Source organism: Mytilus trossulus, chromosome 1, assembly GCF_036588685.1.
Source record: "Mytilus trossulus isolate FHL-02 chromosome 1, PNRI_Mtr1.1.1.hap1, whole genome shotgun sequence".
Taxonomy (NCBI): domain Eukaryota; kingdom Metazoa; phylum Mollusca; class Bivalvia; order Mytilida; family Mytilidae; genus Mytilus; species Mytilus trossulus.
Window position 1 is genome coordinate 89,163,705 of NC_086373.1, and position 8,074 is coordinate 89,171,778.

Here is an 8,074-nt window from a genome sequence, read left to right on the forward strand (position 1 = left end):
GTACTTTGAAAGACCAGTGCGTGGAAGGTTTTAAAATACACACAGTCTATGTACCTTGAAAGACCAGTGTATAAAGGTTTAAAATACACACCATTCAGATTAAAATCCATTTAAAAAGATCTAATTACAAGTTGAAAAAGTGGAGCTAGTTTGCTTTTAATTGGGGATAGTTAAATATTCACACACGTGTCTCAAACGTATAAGAAAATGAATTTGTATAAAATAATTCAACGCAAATACAAAGCCAAAACGTATGACAGAAGCTCGATGTAAGAACGAAGACAACTTCATTTTAAAATAATTTGATTAAAAGTAATGGTTAATTTAATATAATAAAGATGAGTATTAATTAGTTAATCTATTCCGTTCATGTCTGACATAATATATAAATTGATCACATTTGATTTTAATTGTAAATTCGGTTTCGTCTATTGAAATATGTGCTAGTCGACACTGAACGAATGAATCAACATTTGATATTGCATTGCATGCTAGGCAAATACAAATTGACGATTTTTTTATAATCACATGTAATTGATTTCGTACAATGTTAACATATCTCTTCATGCAAAAACTGTATAACAGACACAACCACCAGGAAAATATATACATGTATGTCATACTTACTCTACTTGAAAAACGCCTTATTGACTAAAGATGGCCTTGTAAAAATTATAAATTTCGGAAATAGTAATTCATTGTAAATTAGAATCTAATGGCAACTGTTGTGTTGCCAACGTGCTTACAAACATTAGGTTTTCTTTGTTTTACTAATTCGTTTCTTTAAAGAAAAATCCCCAAAATGACACACAAATTTAATTTGGTTCTTTATTGTTGTGTCTTGTCAACCAAACTGACAACTAGCTATTAAATGTAGTTAACGTAAATATAACGGTTACCATGTTTTCTTATCAAGAAGCGAATTGTCAAACTATATACTAGTATATCAAATTGCTTTGTTCATGTTATTTTTATTCAAGAAAATCATATATAAAGACGATGGTTTTAAAATTGAATAAAACGTTTAAGTCTCACGAAAATGTCGCAAAAGAAAATATGAATGAAAAATTAAAATAGCAAGTTATGGAACACATAAAGTTATTTTGTACTGTATTACAGTTTGGGGGAGTTCTGTACAACAGGCAACAAAAACAAGCAGCATCTGACTCAGTAGTAATAAACTGTTTTCACAGAGATATGTCATGAAACAACCTTCATGAAAATGAGATGTGCCAATGCCAATACAACGGTACCAAATACCATTGACTTATCATAAGTAGTTACATGTATACAAACCGAAACAAAAATTAATACATGTAAACCTAGCAAAATTTCAAATTCAATAAACCATAGCTGGAGGTAGGGGGCAAATAATCTCTATGGTAATGAAATTTGCCAATGCTAATACAACGGTAACAAATACCATTGACTTATCATAAGTAGTTCCCTTTAAACAAACCGAAACACAAATAAATACATGTAATAAAATTGAGAAAGGAAATGGTGAATGTGTCAAAGCGACAACAACCCGACCATAGATCAGACAACAGCAACCTAGCAAAATTTAAAAGGCAATAAACCATAGCTGGAGGTAGGGGGTAAATAATCTCTATGGTAATGAAATTTGCCAATGCTAATACAACTGCATACCAAATATCATGATATACCACTATTGGTTCCCCATAAACCGACCTAATCACAAACTTTTACATGAAAACTAAGCAACAGTGTCATAGTCAATATAGACCATGACTGAGGGGACAGCGCAAAATAATATCCATGGAAATGAGATATGCAATGCGTATTCAACCACATGTCAATTATAATTTACTCACCACTAGTGGTTCCCCATAAACTGACCTAATCAAAAACTAATAAATGAATATTAAGCAAAAGTCTCAAAGTCAATAGACAATAACTGAGGGGGCGGGGCCAAATAATCTCCATAGTAATGAGATGTGCCAATTCTTATACAACTGCATACCAAATATCGTTGACCTACCACTTGTGGTTCCCCATGAACCGACCTAATCAAAAACTAATATGTGAAAACTAAGCAAACTAGACAAAAATAGACGAACATAGACAAATCTAAAACAACGAACAGGACCGTGTCTATCCTGGTTCCCGGTACTACGTTCCAGGTATAAGCTAATAGCCATACTCTCTCATATATTGGTATATGTGTAATATACTGAATATTGCGATCGGGAACCAGTTTAGACCGTGTCCAGATCAGCGTACTTGGATAAGACATATCGATTCTAGTTGAGTTGAACATTCTAGATAACGTGGCGTTGCACATGGATCTCTATATTTGTATATCCAGACAATATGTTATGAAATCAAAACACACAGTAATATCTTCGATCTGTGACATCATTTTCTTCTCTGATTTATTCGGCTGATTCCTCATAAAATATATCACGTGTATTTTATTATTATGATGTGATTCTCTGTGTTTCTGTGTACATTTCTAGCATCAAAGTTTTTCAGAATAATATACAGTGGACAATAAATACATCACTTAGCTGTTAAAAATAAATGTTAAGGAAATGCTAATGCTTAATTGTATTATCAGATACTCACTTTTTATGTATGGCTGAATGATATGTTAGTGCTTAGTCACTTAAACATCTTTAAAACAAAAAAATATAATACCAAACATACTGCACGTATATTTCAAATAGTGTAACTGATATTTATAATTTCGAATTTTCATGCCTTTGTTCAACCAATAAAATCATATAAGACGCATTGTGTAAACCTTCACTGGGGTAAAGCTGATGACCGTAACTGCATTCACGGTCATCCCAAGATGTCGGATGAAAAATTAGGTCAGTATTTGTATTGTCTGTTTAAGTGTTTCTAAAGCATTTTCTTTACAAAGCATACATTGGTAAGATGTAAATGTATAAAAGAATCACACGGAAATCACATATTACTACCGAGAAATGTGTATGAAACAGTAAATTGGATTTGAAAAAATCGCTAAGATGACCGTAAATCGTAGGTAAAATATTTTCAAGATGACCGTAACATAAAACCAGGATGACCGTGATTGGTAAAAAGATGACCGTAATTTGTAAAGGATGACCGTAATTTATAAAGGATGACCATCGATTCTAACAGATATCCGTATTTGTATTACCTTTTTTGTATCAAATAATTAATTGTGTTGGTATAAAACGTATTTATAAGACTGCATTATCCTATAGGTAGAAGAAAATAAGACTTGCTTCAAATACATTGTTCACCAACTGTATTAAATCGTAACCGAATGAAAGAGGAATCTTGCTAGCTTTGAACATGAGCTATTTTGTAGACAATGTGCTTACTATGTAAACATGTTAACCTGCCTGTAACTTATAACCAAAGGAAACAGGTGTATATATGTTGCACCTGCTTTGCACTATAGTGTTGCATAGATATTATTGGAGGGCACCTTTTAAATATACAAGGGGGTTGGATTGTTCAACATTTTTTACATTTCTAAATCTATCTGATGTACAATGTATATAGTACTGTAAAAATCTAAATTATACAAGTGAAAACCAAATTATAAATTTAGAAGAACTAACTATAGCATTCAAAAGATGCTCCTCCAATTTTAAAGTCAGTGGCGATTATGTCCAAGAAGAGTGTCCAACGGAATTAAAAAAGAAATTTATTAGGTCGTTAGTTTTCTCGTTTGAATTTATTTTACATTGTTATTTAGGGGGCCTTTTATACTGACTATGCGGTATGTACTTTGCTCATTGTTGAAGACCGTCCGGTGACCTATAGCTATTGATTTCTGTGTCATTTTGGTCTCCAGTGGAGAATTGTCTTTTGCAGAGTTGTCTAATTGGCAATTATACCACATCTTTTTTTATATTTATGAACTATTGCTTTTCATTTGTTACGGAATGTTTAATCTCAGTCAAACCATCTGAATGCCGAATAAATTTTGCAGTTCCATCGGATCGATCCGGTGTTGTCAATGGACTGTTTGTATATTTCAAGGCAGATGTTAAGATTTTAATCTGATTCCGCTGGATAATCTTATGCTTAATCAATGTTTTTACTTCAACTTTTCGTCGCATCGCTGTCAATTTGTATTATATTTTTCCCTACACAGTTTGGAGTTATACAAGGAGATAACATAAGTCCTAACCTGTTTAAGATTTTCATCAATGACCTTCCCAACTATTTGGAAAAATCTCTAGACCATGTAAATATTAATAGGCATATTATCTCTAAATCCTTAAAAACTAGAACTGTATGCATGTTTTTGAGCATGCTATTAAGCTTATTCCTCTATATGGAAGTGAAATTTGGAGTTTCAATTTCATTAACCTAAATTCTCAAGAGAAATTGCTACGGTTGCTGTCTTGTGAGAACTCAACTGTATGAAAAGAGTTGTGTATATGCCTGGTTAAACACTGCAAATAGCAGATTTATATTCCATGTTTCGCAAAATTTGTTATTGTTGTTATTTAAAAAAAATATTTGTTAAGTGACAGGATTCAGTTTCTCTATTTATTTTTGTTCATCTGCTTCTGTCACGAGGAGGATTGCTGTTATTGCCTATCGCAATCAACAGTATATCCTACAGCACCGTCCCTTGAATTTGTGTCTCCTATACAGATGAACAAATTTATTGTCATTTGTCTATTATAATATCTGTCACGTTATATAATTTTCAATGTTTGTTGCATATACATGTACTTTCATTATTGGTAATTGTATAAATGCCCGCTTTGGGACCCTGATTGGAAAAATAAAATATTTGATTTGTATTCAAATTTTAACATTGTTATCAATAAATAATTAAATTTTAGATATAACGCGTCTTCTGATTGGCTGACGTTATTTTGATATGAGCCCATAGACATAATTTAATCATGTTACCGTGACGCTATCAACGTTTTTTCATGGTTTAAAATGGAATTTAAAATTAAATTATAAGAAATGACTGTAATATTTTGTCTGTCTATTCCAAATAACATAAAAAATGTGATGCACACTGTTAAATTACCCGCTACGCGCGTTATTCAGTGTGCACCAACTTTTTTTTTTTTATCTTATTTCTTCATAGACAGAAAAAATATTACAGTCATTCCTTAAATATTTAATTATTTACGAGAAATATGCAATTTACTATCATTGTCATAAACTCTAAATACGGCAAATAGTTGAAAAGAAATTGATAAAACATAATTATAACCGCTTAACGAACCCCTATTGAGACAAACTCGACTAACAGTTATGAATACAAATATGAATATTTCTTAGAATTGACGGTCATCCTTAACAATTTACGGTCATCTTTTAACCAATTACGGTCAGCCTTGTTATGAATCGCTAATCCTGTTACGGTCATCTCGATTACGATTTACGGTCATCCTAGCGATTTTTTCAAACCCAAATTCCCGTTTTATACACGTTCCACGGTAGAGATTTGTGACTTCCGTGTGAATCTTTTATAAATTTACATCGTATCAAAGTATGCTTTGTAAGGAAAATGATGTAGAAACACCTTAACAGACAATAAAAATACTGACCTAATTTTTCATCCGACATCTTGGGATGACCGTGAATGCAGTTACGGTCATCAGCTTTACCCCAGTGAACCTTTTTAAGTCTAACTCGAAATAAAAAAGAACTTCTTTGATATTAAATCCAACTTAAGATCACTTTTTTTCTAGATCGTTTTTTTATATTCATCAAACAATATATACAAAATAACAATACAGTGAAAGTTTGCACATTCAGGAGCCCTTACAGTAAAAAGCTGAAATCTATTAATTGTGTGCGTGACTTTTTAAAGTTCACAAAAGGAATTGAAAAAACGAGCCATATATAGAACATATGGCCTGATATCATACTATCGGCTTACAATTCAAACTTCGTAAAAAAAAACCATTACATTAATAGAAAGGTTTAAAACGTGTTACCACGATTTAAAGTCTGTAGTTAGCGAAGTGGAACAAAAATCTGTAAATAGTAAATAACCCCACCCTAGCAACTTATTCAACAAAAGATCTACCGTGATATAACTTCATGATTAATGTATCAAAAATATTGATACACATGACTTCGCCCATTCATTAAATTTTAACAGATATTCTGATGTTCAATTAATTGTATAACACAAATTTCGAAACAGAAATATGTTGAGACTTTAATAAAATATTGAATCTATGTCTCTCCTTTCGGCAGAAAATTCAGCAGACGATAATCTGATGGACAGCACTATTGAACATAGAGGACAGGGCCGCACAATTGTCGTAAAACTTATATGTTCTATTGGTTGAAGGTCTCAGGGTTCGAAAAAAGTTGTCAAACTGATATCAAATGACAGTATCTGATAGTAGGTCAGACTGATTTTAGCAGAAAACTTTTTAACATTTGATGACGCCATCAAATAAGCAACACGTAGGTTTCCTCGCCTGCGATACAAAACTCCTACTTAATTATTTGTTTAATTCCATCACTTTTTTTCATTTGTAATAGGTTTTAACTGCATTCGTGTACGTAGATATGTACTTACTTTTTGTACTTCATTATCCGTTTGTCATTTACTAATGTCTGAATACTAAAATGCCAATGCCTTCTCCATATTTTACAACGGTCTTTAAATCATGTTCCCTTTTAACTAGCTATGAAATAAAAATGTCTCGCCTTCTTAACTTATCAATGATATTATGCTGATGGTCCTTATAATAAAGCATACTGACAACTGTCACATAAACTTAACATTCACAAAGAAAACTAAGAATTGACCAATGAACCATGAAAATGAGGTCAAGGTCAGATGAACCATGTCAGGCATGTATGAACAGCTAGCAATTCTTCCACACAACAAATATAGTTAACCTATTGCATATAGTTTCAGAAAAACAGACCAAAACAAAAAAACTCAGCACTGAACTGTGAAAATGAGGTCATGATCAAATAAAACCTACGTGACTGACATATAGATAATAAATATTTCCATACACCATTGCATATAGCACTAAAAAATGACCCAAACTCAAAAAACTTAACTTTGACAACTGAACCATAAAAATGAGGTCAAGGTCAGATGACACCTACCAGCTAGACATGCACACCTTACAATCATTCCATACACCAACTTTAGTAGACCTATTGCATACAGAAAAACAGACAAAAATGCAAAACCTTAACTATAACCAATAAACCATGAAAATGAGGTCAAGTTCAGATGACACCTGCCAGTTGGCCATGTACACCTTACAGTCCTTTGGTACACCGAATATACTGGACCTATTGCTTATAGTATCTGAGGCATGGACTTGACCACCAAAACTGAACCGTGTTCACTGATCCATGAAATGAGGTCGAGGTCAAGTGAAAACTGTCTGACGGGCATCAGGACATTGCAAGGTACACACAAGTATAGTTATCCTATTACTCATAATAAGGGAGAATTTAACATTACAAAAAATATTAACTTTTATTCAAGTAGTCACGGTCTGAATCATGAAAATGAGGTCAAGGACATTGGATATGTGACTGGCGTAAACTTTGTAACATGAGACATCCATATACAAAACATGAAGCATTCAGGGCTTCCACCTTCTAAAATATAAAGCTTTTAAGAAGTTAACTAAGGACGTATCACTATCCCTGTATCAAGCTTTCTGCGACAAAAGTCGCAGGCTCGACAAAAATTAGATCGCAAAATGTTTCCTTTTTTGTGTGTGTTAGTTATCTTCATTTTGTTTTTTAAGCTTACCTAGTAACATGATACATTAGTAAGTTTTATTCACAATTAATTTTGAAGTACTTTAGTGTACAAACCTAAAAGAAATATTTCCCTAAATAAGTTAGGATTTTTAAGACAACACAACAGACGGAAGCACTTTTATATCAGTTATTTTTGTGCTTCCTGTCAATCTGGTGGGTCGAGCAATTTCCAATTGATTTATATAATTTGTTTTTATTTTGTGCTGTTACACCATTATCGCAATTGATGGGAGAGACAGATACATGTTAAGCCCTGTCCAATTCTAGAAGTCCCTGTCCTAAGTCGGGAGCTAATAATTCAGTGGTTATCTCTGATTGC